The sequence below is a fragment of the Falco punctatus genome (assembly GCF_963210335.1).
Source record: "Falco punctatus genome assembly, chromosome: 19".
Classification (NCBI taxonomy): domain Eukaryota; kingdom Metazoa; phylum Chordata; class Aves; order Falconiformes; family Falconidae; genus Falco; species Falco punctatus.
This window is the reverse complement of record NC_137599.1, coordinates 4,682,477-4,710,143: the sequence shown is the minus strand read 5'-3', so window position 1 is coordinate 4,710,143 and position 27,667 is coordinate 4,682,477. Positions and strand designations below refer to the sequence as shown.

The window sequence follows — 27,667 nt, the reverse complement described above, 5'->3', positions numbered from 1 at the left end:
CTAGCCATGAAAATGGCAGGCTGTAGTGCACTGAAAGTGTTTAGAGAAAGGGTCTCACAGGGCTTTGGAAAACTGTGAGCATTCAAAGGTTTGCAGGGAACCCAGCTAACCAGGTTCTGCAGTTCTTTTTCCAACTCAAGGCAGGATTTACTGTGCTAAACCATTATATGTTTGTCCGGTCTATGCTTATGCCCCTGATGATGGAGACTCTAACCATGTCCCCAGGCAGTCTGCTCCAGTGCTTACTGGTAATATCATTTAATGCTTTCATAACATTTAACCTAATATTTCAAGCTGCAACTCTTTGTCCTGTTCACTAGCCACGTAGCACAGTTTGTTCCTGTCCTCTCTGCAGCAGCTCCCTATATATTTGCAGACTGTTGTTGTCTCTGCGCTCCTCTTTTTAATATGTTAAAGAATATCATTCCATTTTTTAATTGTAGACTGGTTTGTAGGGTCCTGATAATTCCTGCAGTTCTCTTGTGGATCTTCCTGCCAGTCCACAGCTTTCATGAGGGTAGAGCCCAGTACCACCCCTAGGACTCTGGCTCAGGCTTACTTGATGCTGGTGCAGCAGAAGGACAGACAGGATTTCTCTTTGCCTTGTTGGTGCCTCCCAAGAGGGTTTTTGCCTTTGGTACAACGGCGTCGCATTGCTCATTTGTGTTCCCCTAGGTATGCGCTAAACTGTTCAGATTCTTCTGTGCAGAACTTATGCCTGACAAGTTTTAATCTAGCACGTATTTATGCAGTTGATGTTCCAGTGTAAGCATAAGTTATACCTAGGAGAACTCGTTATTGAATGTCATCTTGATTTTTTTAACTTAATTTCTCCAGTTTTAAAAAAATGTCCTTCTCATGTGCCTGTATTCCCCTGAAAATATCAGAAGTGCTTTTCTGCTTCAGACTGAGGGTCACTGCAGCCCAGTATCCTGCCTCCAAAAGTGACCACACACTGGGGAGGTGTGAGAACAGGAAAAGCGTACGCAAAACTTTCCATAGGTGCCTTCCCAGCCTCTAGCTGCTTGAATAGCTCCTGAGCCTCCTGTGATTTGTGTCTACACCTTTGGCGAGGATCTTCAGAGCTATGTTGCCTGTGATACGAATCACAGAATCATAGAATCATTTAGGTTGGAAAAGACCTTTGAGATTATCAAGTACAACTGTTAACTCAGCACTGCCAAGTCCACCTCTAAACCACGTCCCCAAGTGCCACATCTACACGTCTTTTAAAACCCTCCAGGGACGGTGGCTCAACTCCCTCCCTGGTCAGCCTGTTCGAATGCTTGATCACCCCTTCAGTGAAGAAATTTTTCCTAATATCCAACCTACACTTCCCTGGCACAACCTGAGGCTGTTTCCTCTTGTCGTGTCACTTGTTACCTGTGAGCAGAGACCGACCCCCCCTGCCTACAGCCTCCGTTCAGGTACTTGTAGAGACCAATAAGATCCCCTCTGAGTCCCCTCCAGGCTGAACACCCCCAGTTCCCCCAGCTGCTCCTCATCAGACTTGTGCTCCAGCCCCTTCCCCAGCCCTGTTGCCCTTCTCTGGGCATGCTCCAGCACCTCTACAGACCTCTTGGAATGAGGGGCCCAAAACTGACGCCAGGATTTGAGGTGCAGCCGCACCAGTGCCAAGTATAGAAGGACAATCACTTCCCTAATCCTGCTGGCCACGCTACTTTGGATACAAGCCAGGATGCTGTTGGCCTTCTTGGCCACCTGGGCGCACTGGGGGCTCACGTTCAGCCGGCTGTCAGCCAGCACCCCCAGGTCCTATTCCACTGGGCAGCTTTCCAGCCGCTCTGCCCCACGCCCGTAGCGTTACGTGGGGCTGTTGTGACCCAAGTGCAGGACCTGGCACTTGTTGGACCTCATACAGTTGGCCTCGGCCCATCTGTCCAGCCTGCCTAGATCCCCCTGCAGAACCTTCCTGCCCTCCAGCAGGTGAACAGTCCCACCCAGCTTGGTGTCATCTGCAGATTTACTGAGGGTGCACTCAGTCCCCTCCCCCAGATCGTTGATAAAGATATTAAACCGGACTGGCCCCAGTACTGAGCCCTGGGGAACACCAGAAGAACCATCTTTTTTGTTTCTCAACCTGCTTTCAGTTTCATGAGTCTCTTCTCTGCTTTGTCCCCTGGTTATGTGACAAATAATGAATACGGTGCCCAGCACAGACCCACATCGAAAGACAGTCAGTGCATCCTTTCATTGTGATGGTTAGTCATTGAAAACTGTATCTTAAGTGTAAGTATTATCGTGTTTTTACTCCTCATCCTTGGTTTGTTCTACACCATTTTCTGTGGCTTGCTTATGACATCTGGGAAAGCATTTCAGAAATTAATTCTGGGAAGACCTTCTTGTTCAGGTTTTGCAGTACCAAAGGCATGCTACGTGTGAGGGACATGATCCTCAGGGGTCAAATAATAGAGCAAAATGTCCATATGAGGGTATGGGCTTTTTTCTTCAGTTCATTGCATGGCCAAATTCACTGTTAGTGTAAAATGCTTTGAAGTCAATGGGGTTACATCAGCAGAGAATCTAGAAATAGAAGTGAAAAATGATATTTCATGAGTAATTTCCAAAGTGCTTGGACTATAACTTTAAAAAGAAATAATGATCAAATTAGCTTATGATGCAGAAGTTGAAATTATGCTGCAGCTTTTTTTTTTTTTTTCTTGTATTGTGTTCCAAATTAGTTAATGTCCCATAAAAGAAAGCCATTAATGGAATCACAAAAGCTCCTGAAACCTGAGCTGGACATTCCTGCCAAAGTCCCTGGCAATAATTAGCTTGTTACAACTCCAAATCAGTAGAAGAATCTTGAGATATTATGAAAATTAGCTTAAGTCTGTGGATCTCCAATCCCTTCAGATATCATCAGTTCAAACTTTTTATTTGAACACACACATAAAATGTCAAAAAAAAAAAGAAAAAGAAGCAGCTTTCATGGCATGTGAAGTGTCACAGAGCTAAGTTTGGAGTCCTAGCTTTGCTCAGAGGAGAGCTTCCCTGCCAACCAGTGGTTCATAAAACTGTTGGCTCTAAATTAGCTTAACAGAACAAATGATTTAAAGATGGAAGTATTAGCCAATTGATCATAGTACCCAGAATGCACAATCACATTTTGCTGCCAGTGAGCTCTCAACAGGGTAACATTTAAGCTGATAGTAATTTAAATTGTACTTCAGACTTAGACAGCTTCTTCCTCTAATTCCCTGAATGGGTGCTCATTCTGGACTCTGGGCAGTCAGCGAATCTGCGGCTGTGCTTTGGCTTCCCTGGACTTGCTGTGTCTATAAAGCCACGGTTGCATGGTCACAACATGCAACAGCGTGTTTCTGCTCTTCATCTGCGCCTCCTCTACTTGTAGTATCTCTCCCTGTGCTTCAGTGCCCCCGATCCCCAGGGGTATCTTTGGTTGAAAGTTAGGTCCGTGCCCGGCCTTGGGTTACAGCACAGCCCCACCAGCTTTGCCCTGGTGTAACTGAAGAGGCATGGTGATGGACACGCCGTTTCCCTCTGACCTCTTGCTGGGTCCTGCTCAGGCTATCTGGTGTGATTTTTGAGCAGCTGCCGTAATTTGGGATATCTCATCAGCAATGTGATATTCACACACTTTGTGTGAGGCTTCATGGCATGTCTGAAGTGGCCATAAGCCACCTCTTCCCTAAAACCATGGCTTGGGGGAGCTCTGAGATTTTCTTGCACTGCAGCTGCTGGAAGTTTGTCCAATATCTACCGTTAAAAGGTGGACCCTTAACTTATTGGCCTTACTGGTAAGACAGGACTGAAAGCAAATACTATTGGCTTGGTCCAAATGTGGAAATGGAGAAGCCACCTTCTTGTGACAGATGGTCAGCCACCTTCTGCGTGCTGAGGGCATCGTCCTTAAGATGGGCACCCACTATGGGCTCTTAGGCAACCAAAATAATATGGAAGACATCCTACATGAACGGTCTCAGCCCATCCGGAAGATGAAGCAGGGATATTGGTTGCAACAACACTCGTTAAACAGAGACGAAACAAATATTTCTTTCAAGAAAGGACCCCCACCTGCTCCCCCGATCCTTGTGCTTCACAAGAGAGTCCCTAAATCCTCTTCACCAGAACCAGGCTCACGGCAGCCATAGATGCACCAGCTGCCGTGGGAAGTTCTGCTTCTCCAGCCAATTTGATGTTAAGGATTTGAAGTCTGGGAGGTTGTTTTCAACAAATTATACATTATAAAGCAATACCAGAGGGTCGGGGGGGAGGGGTATAAACAAACGAGTAATTGAAGAGCTGCTTGTGGCCTGGAGCAACCATTTTTAATTGGTTATCTGGCTCTGGTTGGTTTAGTGGTTTACTTAGTGGCTGTGGCTTAAGCAAAATAAATAAGCTGGGGTAGAGAAGATTGTGAGCTGTTGGAGAGGAACCATTCCCTGTATCTCAGAACAGCCAGTGTTCTAATTTTAAGGGAGTTCTCTTTCGTTTCTGCAGTGCTTACAGGCCCTAAAGTCAGGGCTTTTTGTTCAAGGAGGAGATTCACTGGTCTCTGCCACCAAACCACATTTTTTCTGATGCTGCTTTTTGCAGCAAGAGAGCAGCTGCGAGGCCAGCGTGGTTTCAGGGTGAATGATGTGGAGGCTGGCAGTGCAGCTGGTCTTCCTTTCCTTCCACCCCTGCCTGCACGCTCTTCTGCAGCCTGTGCCCTCAGCGTTCACTTACAGGACTGGTTTGGAGTGGGGTCCGATGTGTCTCTAGGAAGGTACCCTAACAATACAGTGGCATCAGAGGAATGCAGTGTTTTCCCACGGGGTCTGTCCAAAGCTTCACTGCTGGCAGTAGTGATGTAGCAGGAAACACCTGGAAACAATCATAAAATAACTGTCTTCTTAGAGAGGAACTAGATGGGTTCAAGATGCTTTTCTCTCCTGAGATCTCATCTTCCAACTGAACAGGTCTACTGCTCTGTGGGGGCATGGCTGTGAAAAATAAGGATGATCCTAACCTCATGGAGAGCAGCTTCTACTCTTTCAAACCTTCCCCCCTTCAGTATGCAAACTTTCTCATGAAATGTTTGCTTGGAGTATTCCCAAAGTTCAGGTTGATTCTGAATTTTCCTTGCAATGCATTATGTAAACTGCTTTTTTTTTTCTTTTAAAATTGGTTAGGTATCCTCTCTACTCCAAGGACACCATTTTTTCACAGGGTATATTTATCTCAGAGCGATCGTGGAGGAGTTCAGCTTCATGTAACCCTGAGATGCTGCAGGCTGAGTGCACACTCTAGCAGCCCTGTGCTGATCCACGGTCACTGGATGGGCCAGGGCAGTACCATCCCGAAGGAGCCCTTCGGATAAAGGTACAGCTGAAGCACATCTGTTTCAGCCAAAAGAGGAGTAGGATGAGGGCAGGCAGAGAACAGAGGCATCATGGAAATGAAGAGACCAAATCCAAAGAGTGTTTTGTTGAGCAATGTTGAGCATAAGAACAGAGAACAAAGGATCACAGCAAAAAGGAGGAAGCTGTGACAAGTTTCACCAGAAGCAGTGAGTTAAATATAGCCCTTGGATTTTCTCATTATTAGAATTGGTAGCTGAGCTAAAGACAATCAAATCTCATGCTTCGATGCATAAACTGCTGCAGGCATCTGGAATGAACCCCCTTCTCCCTCTTCTGTGGCACCATACAATTAATCAGAAATGTTAGTAAAAGCAATTTCCAATAGTTAAATTCAGAAGACCTGGCTTTGGTTCCTAGTCCATCACTGATGCTGTCCGGCCACAGGCAAGCCTTTCCCCTGCTGTGTGCCTGAATTTCCCACTCTTTATGAAAGGAGACAGTGCTACCCACTTGTCTTGAAAAAAGCGTCAGGAGATGAGGGTTGGCAAGAACCAGTGCTCATTAGTAAGGGATTATAAGGGGTTGGGATTTGCTTCCTGGGAAGCCTGTCAGACACTGCTGGACCTTGAAGCAGCAGAGGGGCCTGGCATTATGAGAGCCGAGTTCTTCTTTCATGGAAGGAGATATTCACCTGGAGCAGCTGCTTCTCTACAGTTCTGCCGTAATCTTTGTACCTGTAATCAAATCCATTCAAACAAATTAGTTTTAAATTGAAAAAAGGGAGGTAAACCCACGCTGAATAAATTGTATCAGTTTAGTGAAGGGATAATTACATTCTTCATCTGTCAGGAAAAGCTGACATTGTGATTTACACTCACTAACTCCAGTTTTCACCCCATAATGGGTGCAGTGATGTACAGTTCACCACGCTTGACTTCTCAGTGGCTCTTTGGCTGGCTGGCTGTTCCTCCCCCAGAGTTATGAATTGTGCCTGATGTGATTGTATCATTAGTCCAGAACACAGGCTGGAGATAGCAATTTGCTTCTCATTAGGAGTGAAACTTCGAATTGTTTCCCACTGTTTGCCCTAAGAGATGTCAGGTGACATTACTGTATTTCTAAAGGAAATTAATACAATGAGCAGAGCCTGGAAGGCTCAAGGCAGGGGTATTGGTAGGGGAGAGCTTTTCTTCAGCTCACTGGTTTGAAGGTGACTTGCTGCGATAAATGGCTGTTAGTTATTTCTATCTGACGCTGGCTTTGGGGAGCCAGCTGGAGAAAGCAGTGGCCCTGTCATCGTTCCTGATGAGCTGAATCAGAGAAGCAGCCCCCACACACGGCCGTTTTAAGAGGCACAGCAGAGAGAACAAGGAGTGATTAACCCTGGAGAGCAAACTCCTCTTCCATGCCTGCCAGCTCCTGCGCACCTTGGCAGGGCTTGGACAGGTTTCTGGAGGAGTTCCTGTCCAGCGATGCTGTGCTGGGAGCTGTGCTCTCCCGACAATTGCTGGTAAGTGCAGGGATATTACCGAGCAGGCATTCAGCAGCAGAGAGCTCGGGCTCGCTGGAGTCAGTGGGAATCCTTCATTATGAGCTGGACGCCAGCAAAGGCTGAGAATCCTTTAGTCCATGTGCTCTACAGGAGTTTGGTTGCAGGGTTCCCAATTGCCCTCCTGCAGGAATGAATGAGGCAACGCAGAAACGGGCGGGAGAGGAATTAATAGGCTGACAGAGAGGTGTGTGGAAGGAAATTGAGTTCTGTAGAATCTTTCTCAATAGGTGGGTGAATTCATTACAGAAAATCTTCTGAGAGCAATTGTAAGTGGCTAATAGAGTTTGAATGAAACTGATATGGAGTGCGTGGGAATAACAGACTCATTATGTTTCACAGGGCATCCCTTATATTCAAAGGGTGATATACTGAGTACAGAGGGGTGGAGGAGTCACTTATTGAAGTGAGACAAGAAAGACTAACAGAAGAAACTTTGTGGAGTGTAATTGCAAGAAAATAACTTCGCTGGGACAGCAATTACACTGTGTGTTAGTCTAGCAGAGGAAATGGGGGAACTTACTGCTCCGTGTTGGACTTGGAGCTCTAGAGAACAAGCCTTGTGAGACAATCTTGCAGCAGCTGGTGCAAGGGCTGTCTCTCCTGCCATTCTCACAGAGGAGGCAGCAGAGAAAGCCCTTTTGGCCAACAGCCTAGTGAGATGCAGCCCTGATCAGAAGCACATTCATTGAGTTAATTTACAAAATGCATTCCATTACTGCATTGCCCAGCATGGAATCCATCGTAATAATTATGACAGGGTGTCAAGGGTGGATGCGGTTGAATGCTGGCCATGCTCAGGGTGAGTAGAGGTTAGCTCACCCTGTGGCAAACTTAACAATAACATCATCAAGACAAGCAGATTTCTGTTCTCCTGGAGGCTCCTTGTCTTTGGAGCAGCCTCCCTTCACCGGGATGATTCTGGACGCCAAGGGAGTACGGTGTGCCGAGAGCTTTAAGTGCACTGTGGGGGAGAGAGTAGGGGCACGAGCTTCCTAAGTCAGGTCTTCCCAGCCTCTTCTGCTCTTCTACACCCTCCTGCAGCGCCAAGGCTGGGCTTTGCCTTTGTCACAGGGACATTTCCCCACAGCTGGGAAGCAAAGGCCCCCAGGGACAAGAGGGCAGTTTGAAGTCCTCTGTCTCCCCTTGCTGAGAGCCTTTCCCCAAGACTTTCCTGACTGATTATTTCCCCTATTGCCATTTTTGTGGTCAGTTCTCCATTTGAAGGTCTGCACTCCCTGGGCTGCGGTTCAGCCAGCACCAGGCCTGTGGGCAGCACCTGCCATTCTGCTGGCTCTGAGCTGCTCACAGATGCCCTTACAGATGCCCTCCTCAGGTGTTGTATTTTTTTTTTTGGGGGGGGGCTGCACTGATGCACAGAAGCTTCTAAATTAGATGTCTGATATATGAGCCCCTTGACCCTGCCAGCTTCAGCTTAGAGCGGTTGCAGACTGCTTCACCCTGGGCAAGGTCAGAAAGCCAAGCAGCTCTGACCAGCTCTCTGGCATCTGTCTCCGGGATTTACTCCGTCACATGCGGCAGAATCCGGTGCATCATCGGGCAGTGGGAAGTGGCAGTACCTCAGGGTATCTGCATGGTCATTAGCTTTGTCTAACCTGAGCTCATCTTTGATCAGAGGTCCTCCACGACATCTGATGACTTTGATAAAATGCCCTGGAGGCACAAAGCCTGTTAAATCCTTAGACCTCAGAGCATGAAATGTTGGTCCCCCTGTTTATGTCTTCAGTGGCCACACAGCTACTGTCCCATTGCCATATGGATTTTAATAGGTACAAGCATGCTAACCAAAACCACAGGGACAACTATAATGCTTTTTACAAAGGGTGTGTTCTTCTACAACTAGACCAGGCTTTTAGGTAGAAGTATTATCTTTTATTAGATCAAGTATAGTTGGAAAAAAGCAGAGAAGCTTTCGGGAGTTCTTGCCATTATTCAGGTCTGGAATAGAAGCATCAGATTTGAAAGCTAAATACAAGTTTAGGGTGATTGCTCAGAGTTTAATTAGAGATGTATCAGGTTGTTCATCTCTGAAAGAAAAGGTAGGGGTTACACATGCAGTAGAGTGGACGTTAGTTGTAGAGAGAGATGGGATAGCGTGCCTACCTCCTAGGAGAAAAGTGGAGATAGCTTATAGCCTGTGTAGCACGGACAAGTTATTGGTGACGATTGGCCTGCTGCAAATAGGTATTTCCATTTGATCCATGTTTAGTCAGATTTCCTGTGCCTGGTAGGGACTGGAAACTTAATTCCTGTTCTTCAAATACTTTGGAGAAGGGGTAAACCCAATTTCTGCACTGTGTATCACTGGGTAATTCACATGCTGGTATCCTGTTTTATTTCATGTTGCTGCTTTGAGGGAAACAATTTCACCGCTGTCTTCATGCTGCCTTAAATACTGTTTTATCCATGCACAGTTTCACAACCTCGCCTCTTCGTTTATCAGCTTGCCAGTGAAGACAATAAACTTCCCACTGCCTGTGTTTCAGCAGTGCTTATTTAGGGAATATGTACTGCAGAACTGCACAGGAAATGATGGACTGCCTGTAGAAAGAGTGTCATATCCTTGAATCCTCCAAAATGTTTCATAAGAATTCCCAAATGTTCTGTTCAAACTACCACACAATGATTGCTGTTAATATTCCTCAGAAAAAAACCCTCACACTTAGCTGTGTGTGCCATTTTATGACTTATGTAAAAAGTTTTCCTTGTAGGAGGAGGAGATATTTTACACACAAGTCATCAAAAATCCAGTTTTCAATTTTTACAAAACAGATTCAGTCCAGACTCTTCAGCAAATCCTGCCAGGTTAGCATTCATGCGTGCTACCGCACTCATGATGGTTGGGTGACGTGTTTCCCTAGACTCTCATATCTGAGACAAGCACTGCTTTTGGTGCATCTCCAATCTCTTCCCTTCAAATTATCAGCTCAAATCCACCGACTCCCATAAGTAATAATGAGGGAAGAACCCCACATGCATTTGAAGGAAGCCTCTCATACCTAAAAGAATTTTTGTTTGAATAAGGCCTAGCCTTACCAGGCCATGAGCTATTTGCTTCAGATGAGGGTTTCTTTCTTATTTTTTGCACAAAGCTTCTGGATCTGCTGTGAAAAATTAAAGAATCTGATGCATTTTTTAGCGCAATTTAGTATCTTGTGCTAAATTAAAAGTGACTCCTAGGTTACTGGCTTGCCTCCTGTCTGGCACATAATAAGAATAGCATGTATTTTGCTAATGTTTTCTTATTCATCATTTTCTCCCTGATTTTTAGCAAGCTGCCTCACCTTTTGTTCTCTGATTTCTCTTCCATTTGCTTTTCAGCAGGTAATTTACCTCCTTGGGACCTGAGCTCCCTGATGAATTCTGCTCTGCATTACCTCTTGATTTGCCCTGAACCCAAAATCTATTCTGGGTTTATCCATGGAAGACCAAGTACTACTCCACCAGCTCTTCATCAGGGGAAAATGTCTCATTATTAGTTTGTATTTTGTACTCATTCTTCATTACCTCAAGAGCTCTTTCCCCAGCTTGACATCCTTTAACATGTATTTTCAGACTGTTTCTGGTATTTAACTTCATCTCTGATCATAAAGGCTTTTTTAATTCTTCTACATCTTTTTACTTCTTTTCCTCCCAAACTTGCATTAAGCTGTAGCTTGACTGAATCTTCTGGGTCAGACACCAGCATGCAACTAACAAGTGCATCGAGTCCTCGCTTAAAAGCTTGAGAGGGAATGCCAGATGTCCACTTCTGAGCTATCTTCCAGCTCTTTGGCTTTTCAGTACTGTCATATGGTTCTTACCTACCCTTATGTGGTCCTCTGCTCTTGCCTCTCCCTGTAAAATCAATTCTGCTGCCTGCTGTAGTGTTGTCTCTAGTTCTGCCATGTTACAAAATGCTAAAAATTAAGTGTAATCAGGCAGGACTGGGTATCCTGATGTCTCTGCCAAGTAGTCACACTTTGGGAACATCTGCCATCTTATGCTTTCATCCATGTTGTATATTCCAGGTTGGCATGATCCATGGAACCAACCAAAACATCAAGCCAAACAAAGCTGATACATCCTGCTTCCCTACCCAGACCGCTGGGTCCACAGCAGCGCTGCGCCAAAACAGCAGTGCCAGGGCTGGGGGCAGGGGAAGTGAAGCCTGCTGGGCTCTGGGTACTCCTCTCTGCTTTCAGAAAAGGAAGGACTGAGTTGTTTTGGTTAAGCCTGAAGGTGACAGGTAAATCAGGGTGAAATCATTTATGGGGAACACGGTGCAGCTTGCTGTCAGCTCATTGATTAGTTCATCCAACCCATATGGTCATAATATAAAAGCACCAAGCGTGCATGCAGAAACTGAGATTCAAGAAGAGTTAGTTAAGCAGGGCTAAATTACAGCCACCCCCCTACACCACCACCACCCCGCCCCCAAACCATTTTTAAAAAGTAACGGATAGTCTGGCATGCTTCATGTTTAAATTTCAGTCTTTTCTCTTGGCTCCGGCATGTGTTTTAAACATTTATTATGGCTTGATGATGGTTTGCAATTTTCATTTGTGCTTTATTTCCCTGAGGAAAGCTCAAATGCAAGCATGGCATGTGGCTTGCTGTAGGTTGCCTGCTGGATGGTTTTTGTGAAGTTTTCCAGCTGGGTTCACAATCACATAAGAAGTTAAACGATTTGTTTAAGGTCACCCAATGAACCAAGGGCCTTCATGGTAATAAAACACAGCGGTCTTTGACTGGAAGAATATCATTTCAGTCCTACAAGACAAAACTTTGCAACACTTTCAGTTACCTGACTGGCTGCTCAGAAGGGAAGAAAAGTGTTCACTGGAGATTAAAGGTATATGATGATTAGATTACATGTTTGCACATACAGGGTCATAAACCTTGTTTGAGTATGAATTACCCGTAAGAGATCAAGAGAAATGGCCTCAGTAATGACTACATTGCCATTAAAAAGCAACACTCATTTGGCATTGCAGTCAGTCATTCAAAATTTTCCCTCTAAATGATTTGGTGGACAGGAAAAAACCCAAAAGGTCATCTACTTTCAGAGCACAAGAATAACAAGGATGAAGCACGCATGAAGCCTATCAATATTTCAAGCAAACACACAGCAGCGCTGCTGTTCAAGTAGATGCCACAATCCCGAAAGCACTTAACTGAGATCAGGCTTGAAAATGTTATTGCTGGCGCCATCATATCTCTGCATGGAAGAGACTCCAGTCGGATTTGGGATGGAAGAAACACTTTAAGCGTTGGTTGTCAGTCTGCTCCGCGTACCTGCAAGGGGTAGGTGGGTTGGTGTTGGAGGATCTTAATACGCCACGGCAGTTTCAGTAAGATTAAGCAAAGAGGTCTGGGTTCCAGGCACCACGTGATGGGGACCTGATGTTTATCAGGTCTGTATCCCTCCTTCAGAATGTTCAGTGTGGCAACATGTCTTGAGGTGAAACCCTTCCTCTAGAAATGTAAATTATTCAGAAATTTAACAGAAATCAGACAAAAAGGAAGGCAAAGAACAAAGATAAATGCATACCTCAGGTGTTTTGTTTGGTAACAATTCAGGAATTGGAATGATCAAATGCATCTGCACATTCATGCTAAATTCATTTAACTATTTCAGTGAAAAACTTAAAAGTTGAAACTTCCCATTTCAGCCTTTTCTAAACAATATTTTGAGTTGATGGTGCCCAAGATCCTCCTGTTCACACATGAGAAAACAAAAAACAAGCAATAAAGCTGCAATTTGAAAGCCAAATGAAATAATTAATTGCAAATGACACAGAATATTTCATTTGACCTGAAAGAAAATTCATTGAAGAGCTTATTATACCAGGAAAAAAAAAAAAAAGAAAGGAAGAAAAAAAAGATTTTTTTTTTCCCCCCATTTTGAGGGTTTTGGTCAGTGAACTGAAACATCAGTTATTTATGCAGCTCTAATCACAGAATTTCAAACACCAGGTTGCCTCAATCACACTGACTCGCTCATGTCCACAGGTGATGTTAGTCCCTTGTATGAAAGAGTGATCCACTTAACAGCCTTAACGCCTTGAGCAGATGTAGTTAAAATCTTGATGCCAAGTGGAAATAATGAGAATACTCCCAAACAAACGCATTAGCTGCTCCTCTCACAGAAGTCAAAGGGATCATTTTGACTTGTATTTGCTGTTCCATATTATTGCTCAATTACTGTAATCTCAGCTCAGCTTTGAAAGGTCATCTCTGCCTTTTCTTTCCGCTTGGAGGCGGGGGACTGAAGAGGGTTTATCCATAGGTAATCAAGCCGGTGTAATGGTCACTGATTAGAGCCCATCTGGGCTCTCTCCCCATTCAGGTGGTATTTGTCCTGCAGAAGGCATTACTCTCAGCTCAGCAGTGCCTCAGGGATATTTGACACGGAACAAAGACATCAAGATCAGGCTGTAATTGGGTCAATTCGGGAAGCAGAGGAAAGTTGCCTGCTTTCTTCCAGTCCTTTAGCCCAGCAGACCCCATGCTCAGTGGCAGTCACCGTAACTCGGTGGAGTGGCAGAAGGTCGGTATGGCATAAGGAGATGGGAGGGTGCTGCCCCAGCCTATACCACCACAATTGTGGCTGGTGGTCCGGGGAGCTGGTGTGATTTACTCATTGAGTTTATCTTCCCTCAGCCCCCATCTATGCATTGACTACCTGGAGGGTGAGATTTCTTCCTCATCCTTTGAAACACCTGCTGGGCTTAGGCTCTTTTGGGAAGGAAGGTGGTAGGATGCTTTTTTTTTCTGACACCAGATGATTCTGAAGCACTTTCTCTTTGCAATTATTTTCTGCTGTCTCAAGAAGGAGGATTAATAGAGAAACTGCAGTGAAGAAATCTGAGGAATGTACATGCTATGTAGAATGAAACACTTGGCTCAGATGGAGTGAGAAAAGGTAGAGGAAAATGAGGAACAAAAATCACAAATCTATGAAGCTGAAGAACCAGCCTTGCAATTTTAAGGGCTTGAGTTCCTCACAGAGAGCACAGTGCATGGGATTATCTGGCTTCACTTTTGTAGGCACAGCTGCCCATGCTGACTGATCTCCGATGACTCTGTGGTGCTTCTAACAAGGCTGGCTCCAGCAGAGATGCCTGTACTGTAGACATCTGTCTTTAGGTGGATGGCTTCTCATTTTGTCCAAGAAAAAAAAGAGTAGACTGAGTGAATTTACCTCCACTTCATAACACCTACTCTCTAGCAAAAAGCATTGAATCGGACTGGTCTGGCTTTTGTATTAATACATTTGAGGACGCAATTGTTGACACATTAGTTGCTACCTGATGGCTTTTTATTTAGCAGAAACCTGTAAACAAGGTCTGATATTTTCTGATATGAGAATCCCTGTAAAATGATGCTAGAGGTCTGCAGATGTATAACGAGACAGCTATGAGAAAACAACTATGTCAGGAAGATTTGGGTGTCTGAGGGTTACCCTGCACTTCAGAAAAACAGACGTGAGAATCCCTGTTACGGGAGAGAGTGGTTGCAAACAGCAGGCGTTTTGCAAGACAAGCTGCTCCAGTAAAATGAGACAGGTACCTTGGAGATGGTTCCTCCAGGGAAAAGGGAACCTTCTGTCCAACTGACAAAGTGGGGTGAGGATGCCAAAATGAAACAGCTCGTTCTTCCTGATGAATTCTCGACAACATTGCAGTAACAGCAGCAGAACCACCGACTCCTGGGGCACGTTCCAGTCAGAATTACTGGGTTTAGCTTTGCCTAGCAATAGTAGTGCTGCTGTCACACCAAAGACCCATCCTTCTGTATGACAGCTCAGAGCACCTCCGAGATGGGTAACTTACTCATTTGTGAGACTTTTTTTCTTGACAGTCAGTATCATGTTGATGCTGATTGACAGTTGTTATTTCTGGGTGGGAGAAGGTGTTGTGCAGAACTAGACCTTTAAGAGATATTAGGGGCGCTTGAAATCAATAGTTTTGTCATCTGAAGACTCATTTTTTGCTATCCTGCTCAGCCAGAGCTCAGATACTAACGACTAGGACTTCCTCCGCATCCTTAGCACCAAGCCTCGCAGGCACTATAGGAGGAGGGAGCTTTAAGGAGGATGGGGAAGGTTGCGGAGGTTTTTGGAGGACTGTTCCTTCTTGTCATGGAAGTTATTGGAAGAGATCTACCCTAGCTTGCTTTCTCTCCTAGCAATTGGGCCCCTTTTCTTCTCTTAGTCTTCTTCCTCAAGCGTCCCTCGTCCGCAGAAGCGAAGATGCCTCCACTCCTGCCTGTTGTATACTGCTATGGGAAAGGGAGCGCCTTGGAAAGCAGAGTGGAAGAGCTAAGGTTATTTTTTAGGCTCTGTGTCATGTAGAGTGGTTGAACTACCTTATAAACAGAATCTGGGTAATAGCCCAAGCCATGATTTATGGCAGCTTCAACAGTATGAGGTTGCTTTGAAAGACATTACACAATGCTGAATGTGCCGCCTGTACAGAAATGATTCAACTAAAATGTTGCAGCCTGCACAGGACTATGCATTTATCTCATAAAACAACCAGCAAAGAACCACCATAACTCACCAAACTCATGGTTTTAGCAATAGAAAGGCTTTGCAACAAGAAAAGGATAAAGAATGTCACTCAGAAATTATTGTAGAAATGTGTCTCTTTAAAGGAGTTGACAATAATATGGGTTTGATTATTTCTGAAGGAGCTTAACCGGCCTGTATATCCAGATTCCATTGAAAATGGATAATTTTCCATTTAAAAACATATTTTTTCCTCACAGTGAATGGGAAATGAAACTAGATGACTCTGTATCCTTAAAAAATGTATTATCCAGATTATCTTTGGGGAGATTTAAAGAAAGAAACCAATCTCTTTGCAGCAGTGAAATTTCAAAGCCTGCTAATTTTACTGTTACGCTTTAAAATAAAGAGACAATTTAATTCTCCTGATGTAGCAATATTGTTTGGTCCTTGCTTCATCTCAGGTGCTTCTGAAAGGCACTGGAAAACAATAATCATGTTCCCTTCTAGACACATAAATCAGACTCTCTTCAGCAACATAATTTTAGATTACAAACATAAAAGTTCAGGAAGAATTTCACATCTCACTTCAGCTGTTTGCAGTGAAGGTCTCCCTCAAGTGATGTCTTAGCCACCACTAGGCTTGCATCTTACTCCTCTGCCTTGTGTTTTCTGGGCATCACTTGGGGCCAAAGCACTTTTAGGAGTAAACTGATTGTAAAATGCTACAGGAAGGAGGATTTCTCAGCAGGGCAAAATAAACAAACCCCTCTCTTTCTAATCTGGAATCCTTTGAGGTAATGAAGGATACCGAGAAGAGACCTGCAGGTTTATGTCCTCTGCTTACAGAACAGGTCAAGCAAGGACAAGACTAGTTTCCTGCCTCTTGTCCAGTCTGTCGGTGCAGTGTTTCTGCTGAGATGAGCAGGAGTTCAGCCTTCAAGCCCAGTTGTTCCCTGACTCCCACGGAAAAGGCTAATCAGCAAAGCTAATCAAATTATAACAAATGGAAGGCAGAAGAATTGTAACTGTTTCCATGAAATACGTATTCCTTTCTGCTCCGTAACTAACAAATTCCTATTTCTGCATGCTTCATTTGTTAGGTATATCTGTATCTGTTAATATATAGCTATTTACCTCCTCTGTCCTCTCAGAGAAAATAAGACTTCCCTGGTCACTTCAGAACCCGTGGGAGCCTCTCATGCTGATGCTACTAGTGTCCTAGTGACAGGAGTATGGACACCTTGTTTACTACAGGCATCTATCCTTCAGGCTGAGGGAGGAAAGCCACCGTTACAGAACATGGGGAATGTCCTTCGTAGAGGTGAGATGTTCAGTTAGTTTGGAGGGTTTGGAGTCTGGGGGGGGATTATTAATTTCCATCACACCTCATACAGCCCTGAGTAGTAGCAGTGTTAGTGAGGCAAATCCTGTTTCCCTCATGCTGTACTGTTTAGTACAATTTAGACTAATCCTGTGAAAATAGATGGCATTTGAAGAGCAATTTTGGACAATTTTAAGAAGATTGGCTCCAGTGGAGATGCCTACATGCCTACAATTTTCCATCTGCTTTATAACAGAGACTAATCAAAGCCCAGGACTGTGAAAAAGAGGTGATGAGGTCTGGCCCAGTCCTCTGGTCCCTCTCGACAACACGCAGACTTAGGTGACCCATCTGCCTATTGCAGATCTGCCCTGTCCTCTCTGCTGGGGCTCCAGGGACTGCTCCTTGCAGAAGTATCACCCTTCCTTTGCCAGTTCTCATCTCACATGTGTGACAGACATCTTTGACCTTAGTGTGCTCCTGTGGTTCGCTACAGGGGACTTCATCAGGTCAGCTCAGGTCACATCCTACCTACCTCGTGTCAGAGAGAACAGGGAGAGATCGTCTCATCTGGGCTATGTGGAGGGAATAGCACTATAGGCTGGTATACAATCAGTTAAAAAAATATGTTTTTTGGTAATGGTCAGACTGGCAAGGAAATCCGTTGTTGGAAATCAGGACAGAGGTTTTAATCAGAGTCATAATGGGTGTATAGGAGCATACAATGTCAGATTTGAGACCAATGGCCTTGGAGTCTCATATTTAATGGATTTTTGCTTAGAGAAGCACCTATCTAGTGATTCAGAACAGTGAGATAACTTTTGAATGTTTTATCTTTCACCTACAATAACAGAGTTCAGTTCAAGTCCCTATTCTTCCCAGGACAGAGCAGCAATTTGCTTTAGGGCTTTCTTTCTAATCCTATGCTCTATTCATGGAGCTATTGGAAAAACCTTGAGGAAAAAAGCATCACATCTTATAGGTCTGCTCTGCTCAGAGTTCCTCCTTCCCATTCTTAGAATTTCAGAATTGCAGCCATTTATTCAGTGTGCCTCCTTTTGCAGTTTATAACCAAGCACAATACCCTGCAGTCAGAATCACAGTTTAGTTCCAGTTGGAATTTTGCTCGCACAAAGAATTTACTAAGTAATCCCAAGTAATGAAAAAACTCAGAGCGAGTATAGCTGAAGCACAGATCAAGCAGAAGCTGTAAAAAAGCTTTAAACTGGCAAGCCCTATGAAGAGAAGAGAAAACTTAACTTTGGGAATAATGCTTTAAGTTTATAGGGATCTGCTTACAGCCTTAGATCTGTCTTTCATAGTCTGGGACCACAGACACCAAACGTCTCACTGCAAGCTGTAGCTTGAGGCCAGTGTTTACATTTGTTTGCCTTTGTTTCTGGTGTCTTGCAAACAGCTCATTAGCTAAAGCTGAATGTTTCCCAGGCATGGGTAGAAACTTCTAGTTTGAGCCACATTCTGGCTCGCATTTAATATTTCTTGCCCTTGGAGCACAGTTTGTTCCATTGTTGCCCTTTAAGGGCTTTCTTCCAGAGAGTGGAAGAATGGTTGCTGTGAAGCAATGCTAGATGCCTTATCCACGTCCAAATATGTTTTTATTTGAATGGAACAAGATCAATGTTTCTCCACACTCTTGGCTGCAGGTTTCTCCTCCCTAATGCTGGCACATTTCTCACTGTGTTCCACTTTCAGGGTATTCTTTGACCTCTGCCAGCCTTGGACGCCTGGAGAAGGGGCTGAAGATGCTCTGTGCAATGCCTCCAAGCCATTCCTCGGCTGAGTTGTAAGGGCTATTTGGAGGAGGCAGTGCTTCCAGTGCTCCCCTGCCCTCTCTGACACACCAGAAGCAGGTGACCATGGAAGATGGTTATGCTACTTCTTTTCCTGAATGGGAAAACTGGTGAGCTGGAAGAACTCTACCCAAACAGTTCTGTGTACTTAGAGGCATCTTTGCTTTTCCGCCTTGATATCCATGCTGTTAAACAGTCTTCCTCTGTCCTTCCCCCTTGTCTTCTCACGAGTGCCTCTGCTTTACCGCTGACCTGTCAAAGCTGCCTCAGTTGAGGCACCTTCTTTCCAGTGCTGCTGCCTTCTAAATAGCTTCTGTAATGTTAAAACTCCTTGTAAGGGTAAAATCATTCTTGGGAGGTTTTCAGCATCCTGGTAAACCATTATGCCATTAGGACAATTTGCATCACCAGCATCACTTACACAAAATAGCAGCTACTTTATCTTAAAATCCATTACAGTGTTGGCTGCTGCCCAGCGCTAGAGCAATTGCATTACAATTAATAGCGTCTCCAACATAAGGCTTAGAACATCATGATTGTGCTAATACTTAACATTCAAAGTTTCCTCTTCTTTTTTATGGAGAACGGACTGAACTGACTCTTTTTCTTTTGTTTTTAAGAGATCCATCCAGATCTTTTGGGTTGATATATTTGTCCAGTCCCTTTCTAAGAAAAAACTTGGGTTCCCCAAGGCAGTTAGAAAATCTGAATGAAATGGGGAAGGCTAAGACTGCTTATACTGAGCTGACAAGTATGATTCCATTGTGGCTCTGATCCTTTCCATCCCTCTGTCTGAATTCACAAGGGATGGGATTCATCTCAGGGACTGAGTATATCTACAGCTTGTCTCCAAATGAGTGAGTTGTCCTGAGTTTCCTGGTGGTCACTGAATTCAGACACCAGACAACAGAACACGGTACCTTCTGTACCGTGGTTCCTGGTTGGTGTCAGTGCAGTCCTGATCAGCTAGGCTGGAGAGGTTTCCATCGTGCTCAGTAAAATTTACTTTAGGCCATTTTGGCTTTGCATCACAGAGGCAAATCTGTGACACATCAGTTAGCTCAGCACAGCTTTGCTTAAGGTAGCAATGAAAGAGGACGCAGAATAGCCCCGGTGATAGTCCCTCTCACTGTGACATGACACTCCATGCTAGACCCCCGCCCCCGCTGCAGAACTCATGTTTGTTGGTAAACTGAGGAGGGGAAGATCTGGTTTCTGGCGGTAGCCAAGGCAAGGTGAATGCCATTTGTCTTGGCATCTGCCTCCCTGTGGGGAGAACGTGGTTGAGAGGGGGGGTATCCTGCTGCTGCAGATGGTCTGCAAGTTTTGAAGTTTTGTAAAAGAAGCAGAAATCACTATAGCTGCCGAGAAAAGGTGGGAGTGCAGAGGTGGTTTAGCTGGTGCAGACTGGCTGAGAGGCAGTGAAGGCGATGCTGGCCTTTTTTCTGGATTGGTTGATATCGCTGCTTTCTGGTAAGGTAGTTCCTAGTGGAAAGAAATGATCTAGAATTTGAGGATATGTAACTGTTCTGTTTCCTCCCGCCCCGCCCCCCCCCCCCCCATTTTTTCTTTCTACATCACACCTTTGCTGTGATGGAGTTCTGGAGTTTTTTTGTTGTTTGTCTTTTGTGTGTGTGTGTGTGTTATGGTTTATTTACTGGAAATATTGATTCCTCATCAAAAATTCAGCAGCTTTTTGGCCTCAAAACACCACTTTTCAGCCAAGAAATGACTTTTCATTCTCAGAAAAACCTTTGCTTGGGTACAACTCACAGTTTCTGAACTTTTTTTATCATAAAAAGCCCCACTTGTGTGCAAAAAAATAATTTTGATGGATAATCTTTGATCAGTCTCATTGGGAACATCAAGCTCCTAGTGCCTAACCTCTTTCTTTGGCTATTTTTTTAATTCAAGATCTTTGGAAAACACAATTTATTTTTCTTAGAGCTTAAATGAAAGCCTGGTGGAAGCACAGTTCTAGAAGACAACATCCTTTCTTCTGTTTGTCAGACACTGAAATATAAATCTTTTTCTATTCTCCTCAAAACGTTTTGGCAACACCCTATTTGGACCAGCTGTTAATTCCTGCCTAGCTTTCTCCACTTGTATGTCCCAGCGTGAAATGTAACACTTCCCATTTTATAGGTAAAGGAATTAGACTAACGCCAGCGTTAGACGTGAGTAACCTCCAGCCCCAGGTCCCTGTCTTACCCTGTCTCGCACCTTCCCTGGACCTGTGACGCTGTCACCCTCCAGCAAGCTGCCAGCCAGGGTGTTACACATGATTTTTTGGTCAGACCCACATCAGCTTAAAGGTTGTAGGCCACAGAGAGGATGCTGCTTTCAGCGGGGGACTGAAGGCTGTATCATTAACATGCAGTCAGGGGAAGAAGAAAGTATTCAATGAGCATGGCTGCTTCACAGACAGACTTTGAAAGTGAGGGCACACTGCAGCTCTGCTCCCTCCACCCCGGCTGCCTGGCCCGTAGCACACAGACAGGGTGCTGCACACTCTACAAACAGTTAAAAAGCATCTATTCAGGCTGCTGTTCCCATCTAGTGCAACTCAGCTAAAAGAGCCTTTGAAGTGGGATTATACAGTTTATCTTGTTTCCTCTTTTCTTCTGCATTCAGGCACTTTTGCTCTTGAAGCCTCACTAGAAAGAAGGCAGAGGCAGAGCGCAGAACTGTGGCTGGTTTTGGAGCCTGGTTTGCATGAGGCTGCTTTACATAGCACAGCATCGGTCCCATTTTCCAAGGAAGGGCTGAAAAGAGAGGTTTTGGTCTAATAAAGGATATTAGCTCTCCCCAGAAGCCTTCCTTTAAAACGAGAAGACAAACAAACATAGCCTGAAGGTGAGCTTCAAGCTCTAGTCACAGTTACCTTCTCCTGAGAACTTCTCTGCTTGGAGTAACAAAGCAATAGCTTTAGGGCACTGAACACATGTACACTGCTTCTTGGTTGCCTGCTGTCATCCTTGAGTAAGCAACAAATAAAAGCCTTCCCAAAATATCCCTCTGCTTCCACTGGGCTGGGAAGCTCGGACTGTGAGGCCCCAGCCTTGAGCATGATGCTCAGAAACACGGGCTGGGTGTTAGGTCCAAAAATGGTGTCAGTCAATATATTTTCAGTGATTTTTTCTAAGTTTCCCATGGAACAAGCACAGACTGTCTGGCTGCCGAGGTTACAGCTGCAAGCACGGGCAGAGCCACAGCTGGGCACACCAGCAGGAGCGTGGGGCTCTCGGGGCGCCCGCCTGCTCCCCGGCAGCAAACTGCTGTTTTGCAGCGAAGTTCAGCTGCCAGACACTGCTGGCCAGGCTGTCCTCAGACATGGTGCCAGCCCTCGGCGGGGTGTCTGCCAGGCCCTCGTGTGCGCAGGAGATGGACCCATCAGGGAACATGCTGTGCTCGCAGCTGCTCCCGAGATCCCTACTTATAGGCAACATCAATATACCCTTGGCCTCAAGCAGCTAAGGGCCGTTGTAAGCTCTACCGTCTACTGTTCAAAGTGCAAGCATCGCTGCTATAGATTGAGAAGAAAAATACAAGTTAACAAAAGGGCATTTTCTGCTAGATACTACTTTTCCCTCCAGCTACAGGAAAAATTTCCTATGATAAATGGTAATCACACTGTTTAATACACTGCTGAGAGATGCTGGGATCCTGTAGTGATGAGGAAAGGGTAGAGCCTTTGTAGAGCATCTTGTGCTTCTTTTAGGCATGCGCTGAAAGTGGTTTTTAGACCGTCTTCTAGGATTAATGTCTTTCAGAGGCTGTTCAGCTGGAGCTTCCAGTTGAAAGCTGCTAAGAATCAGGTGGTCTGAATCTAATGTGCTGCTCTGCCATGGCTTTTTGCATCTTTAGATGCACTTATGGCTTTTTCTTCCAACAGCTTCCAGCTGCTCAGTTTTATTAGTCTCATATTCAAGAGTTCTCAAAGCTATACTCATGTTACCAACACCGGAATTCCCCCAGTCACTGCCTCCATCAGCTGCATCTTGCATGGACTATGGGGAATGAGCTGGCCTCTTGGTCGTGATGATTCTTCATTTGGTTCGTGGCCTTGCCTCAGATGACTGTGTTTTCAGAATCTGTTTGGGAAATCTGGGCTGAAGCTGAAAAATGGTGTTAAAAAAGGGTCAGATCAGTTGCCTTCTCGCTGTGTTTTCTCAGTTTCTTGTATTTGCAGGCTGGTAGGCATTTCAGATCACACAGACAATTTAGGATGAGGTAAATAGCATCTTAGCCTTCATTGGGCTGCATTAACTAGTTCCCCATCTCCCATAAAGAGAGACAATTACAAAAGATTTTTCATGCCTGTTCTCTACATACTAGAAATTATTTTAACTGTGTACTTTATAAAAAGGCACCTCTGACCCCATCCATGGGTCCTGTCAAACTCACTGTGGGCCAACACAAGCCTAACGCATCCCTTGCCTCTGAAGCTTCACCTTTGGAGCTTCATGCCTTTGGAGCTACATCCATCCTTGGATGGGGTTTGCAGGTGGCAGGTTTTAACCAAGTCAAACGAAGTGGCCACTTGTTTCCAGGGAATTTGTCTCAAGGAATTTGTTTGCAGGAAATTTGTCTCAGTGCCTGACCTGTTGCATCTAGGCAAAACCTTGTTATCTATTCTGGTTTTACCTCGAAAAGGGTATGTTACCTATTTGTGTAGCTGGAAATTCAAGGCTGCACCTGCCACATGCACCAGCACCATCCCACCCTGAGCGCAAGGGAATTTTTGCAAAACCCAAAATGACTATATTTGTAACCAAAATAATCTCTGTGTTTGAAGGCCTGATTCAGTACATACGCAACAAGCTAGGTGGTGGAGATAAACAAGCCCATTACTGCTGCAGCCAGGGACATGCAGTCACTGGCCTCGTTACTGCTATTCACACAAACAAAATGAGAATAATACAAAAACATTCCCCCAGACAACAGATCCCCGGGAGGGGTGGGGGTACACTGGAATTAAACTTGCTACTGTTCAAACATTCCTGGAAATGCTTGGTTCCTGCACTTTCTTGCCATCATTCCCTCTTCTCCAGCCTAGGATACATTATCTGATGGGGTGGCACCTTGCAGGGCTCTGAATTTCACATGTGATTATCACTTTCAGAGCCAGCATTGCTGCTTCAATCAAAATGTTCCCTTCGGCAGCCATTTCCCCTGGACTGAATACAAAATACAGCTTAACTCTGCTTGGCATCCACATGAAAAGTGTACGGAGATACTGACTTTCTCAGGCCCTGTTAATAGAAGAATTTGCCCGTTCTGTGAACATAAAAGGGCATTTGCTGTAAAACAGGAGGCAATAATCTTACCTTTATTAAATTGCCCCATATCTGGGGCCCAAACAACTCTCTCCAGGTACATCCCAAAGTGTCTGCAATTGAAGGTGTCATCCCATAAATATCCACAGGAGCGGCCCGTGCCCAGTTCAGAACTCTCTTGAACAGTGGCTGTGGATCAGTGATGTTTTCTGCCATGCAGGGAAGGTGATTTGTATGAAGGAGAGCTTTGTTTTTTCCACAGTACTGAAACATAGAGCAGCCTCGGACAGGGAGAAACCCAACTCAGAAACCAGCAGAGATGGCACCTCTTTTACACTGGGGCCTGGAGGTGACACCCCCAAACCAGCAGTGCCAGTTACTGTGTGCTTGGCGGAGAGAGGTGCCGCTGCAGGGACGAACGCTGGCGCAGGGAATCGGAGACCTCAGGCTTGAGAGGTGACTTTCAGTCATGTTTCCTCAGACGTAAAATCAGAGTATGAACAGGGATGAGGCATCCTTTGGAGCCACAGTTTTCAAAACTATTGCAAACCTGCTGCAGACCACCAAAGGGAAAGAATTACTCCTGGCCTGGCCCAAACTGGAAAATATGAATCAAGCCTTGAAAGAATAATGATATTTATGGGGTTTATGGTATTTTAGCGTTTCTTTTGTCTTTTGCTCCCAGCTTTATGGAACCCGATGGCTCATTTAGGCTGTATTTAAGAACTTTCCTCTGACGCTGCAAGATTTTAGATTTCTTGTTTGTTTAATGCTACCTGAGAATTTCACAGGGCTAAAGAGCTGAGGCTTTAATGCTGCTGTGTTCCTTATAAAATAGTGAGAACCTGCAAAGCTGGATACCTGTGCTGAGTTTTCTGCTTTAAATAAATGCCAGTATTTCTTGTCTTCTTTACCAACATAGTCCTTTCTTCTGTTTCCCTTAACACGTTAATGGGACAAGCAGTCTGATACCTCTTCCAAGGCTTCTGTGTCTCCGTGCTCTTTATCAGGGGTGAATACACAGAGCCAAAGACCCAAAGATACAGAAATAAAGTGTTCAGAATCTCAAACTGATATTCTGCTGCCACTAGCTTTGAACCCAGCCTGGAAGATGGAGGATAAAGCCAAGAAACTAAGGAGATTTAGCATGATTCAGAAGAACGTGATGTTTTACACCCGCAGCATTGGTAGGAGAGATTAGGCTGGGTCATTAGCAAGTCCCAGATTGTTTGATTACCCTAACCAGACTGTGCAAAGGAAACAAACCAGGAGGAAATTGGCCCACAGGGGCACTGAGATTCTTCTAGTGATGTTCCTGGTTTTATTATTTGTGTGTTTTGCTTAGTGGAAGGTTTAAAATCAGCCAAGTGGGAAACATTGGTTTCAGCAGCAGGACTGGATCCAGCACCATTGAGTACACGTGTCCATAGCATAAAATGCTGTAATACTGAACTAGAGCTGTTTGGGAATAGGGGAGATGGAAGGCAAAGCTAACCAGTTCCTTCCCCACTCCCTCGGGGTGCTATGAGTGTCTCTCCCAAGGAGGCACTACACACTGTGACAGCTCTCTGATCATGTGAATATTGTGCTCCTGCTGGTAGTTGAACACCTCTTTTGGCCAAGTTCTCCACCATGCTGCCTCTCTGCCCACCCCACTGCTCACTTCCTGACCTGGCTCCTCAGTTGCAGTGTTGGTTGGTGTTCCCTGCCCCAGGGTGCAGCTTTCTGCTGTGCCAGACCAGCCTTGGTCATCCTCTGAAGGCAATTCCTCTGCAACACCAGTTTGCCGTGTTCTGGGCTCCATCCCTTCTCTGTCTTCTGGCTCTGTGATTTGTTTTCCCAAGGCAGGTTCATGCAGGGACCTGGAAGATAAGTTCCAGATTGACATCCTTGAGGAGAAAAAAGCTTGCAGGTTACCATGCCCCATTTTAAGCAGTGGATACGTTTCAGTTTTGCTTTTGTACCTAAGTTGGCATTGCCACTGAATTGTTCAATGGGGCAAGATGTCAAACTGTGATATATTGGGACTTTGCTCTGGCTTTCAGAAGAAGCTGACACAGAGGAGAAGCATAAAACGAATAACCCTTTCTCTTCATAGAGTTTATTAGCACTTTCTAGCTATACGATAGTCCAGAATCAAGATAGCTCCAATCCGGCACTTGCCCAGATGTTTTCAGAGTCAGTAGAGCCAGTGTAACTAATTTCAGTTGATGATTCTCAGATATTAGGAATAAAACAAAAGCAAAAAAAAAAGAATATTTTCAATCAGGATGGATCACTGGGAAGTGTAAGCAACCCCATTCTGTTGCAATGTATGAAACAATAAGCCTTGGATCTTCCCAAACTAGAAACAAGAGATGGACAAAGTTAATTTTGATTTGGACTGTACCATCGTGTAGGGTTGGTTTAGCATTAATGTAAGAAGAATTGAGGTTTTTATTTTGCTGATCTACAGTGAGCACTATTATCCTTTTGTAAAGGAACTGAATTTAATCACATCTGGCAGACCTGCTGGGTATAATGTGTCCCAATATCCCATTACATTTTCAATTTACATGTATTACCTTTCCCTGGGAAAGTTCCCTGCACTTCTGCCCGTTGAATTAAGAGGCTATTATGAAAACAGAGCAGGACATTTTAGTGATGTGGATGTTTGATTTTACCCTGGGAGGCAATTAGTGCTAATAAGTCCTGTACCCAATGTCTGCCTCTGATTTGTCTCAAAAGTAGAGCATATAAAAGGCAGAGAAGTGGGACAAAAGTTTCGTGGGCCAATTCCCTTTCAACCAAACCCACCAGTAACGAAGGACAGAAGAGCTGTGTCTACGCAGAGAAGATCAGAGTCAAATTCTGCGTCTTTTAGACTGTGTAACGTGTCTACAGTTACTTCCAAGCAAAGAAGTAACATTCAAAGTCAATGCTGCTTTAGTCTGTGTCTTGCAACACTAACAAATGCCATCCAAAACATACTGGGGAGCTAATGATGTTAGCGAGATAAATAATTAAAGCAGACGGGAAAAGGCAGGCATTTAAAGGCTCAACAAAAGTAAAGGAAACACATTATAGACCAGATTTGAAAGGAGATGAAGACTTGATCCCCATAATCTATATTGATCAAGGCATTTCCAATATGCTCATCACTAGCAGAGAAGGGAAAGGAGGAGCAAGTCATTAATCACGCAACGGCTCTACCTAAGGGCTCAGTCAATCACGTTCTCGTGCTGCCTAGGCGCACATGGCATTCACACACAGACACACTACTTGCTGAACACTTTACAGTCCAAGTATATGTTTTACAGGCAGGAATACGAGCCCTTTGATTTTAGGCGTTGGGATTTAACAGCTGAGACCTTCCAAGCCTGAAGCTTGGCAAAAAAAGTACAATAAGCCAACATGAAAAGAGCACGGCCAGGGAGCTGCAGCGGAGGCTCTTGCCATGAGAGTAGAGGGATGGAGTAGGAGGCTGGTGGTGAGCAGAGCAAGGGAGGAAAAATGTAGGAGCTGGAGCTGGACCAAGTTCATGGTGCTTAAAAAAGAGCATCTCATACAGCACGCACCGTGCTGAAGCTGCTTCCTCAGAACCGGCGAACCGGCTCCTGAGCTCCTGAGAAGCTGACTTGGGACAGAGGGATCTGAAATTAGAGGATCCATCTCTGCCAGCTTAAAGCCAGCCAGGTTTTATTTCCATGAGAAACTACAGCCTTATGAGGCATGTGATCTCTGTGAGCAGCTCACAGGAAAGGTTCTGCTTAGAAACAATACTGTCCATTGCACTATATTTAACAGATGAAAATATTCCCCATTTTTAATTACTAAGGACATCTGTTCCAGTGGCTTATTCATCACCTGCAGTTTTTAT

The 27,667-nt window shown here is 44.8% G+C and overlaps 1 long non-coding RNA gene across 1 annotated transcript in view; it reads right to left on the bottom strand.

Annotated features, from left to right (window-relative positions):
• Positions 1-27,667, bottom strand: part of LOC308055497 — a 57,376-nt gene that overhangs the window by 114 nt on the left and 29,595 nt on the right. The window contains exon 2 of the long non-coding RNA XR_013924539.1: positions 1-25,670. This is a non-coding gene — a long non-coding RNA (uncharacterized lncRNA). The remainder of the gene's footprint in view (positions 25,671-27,667) is intronic.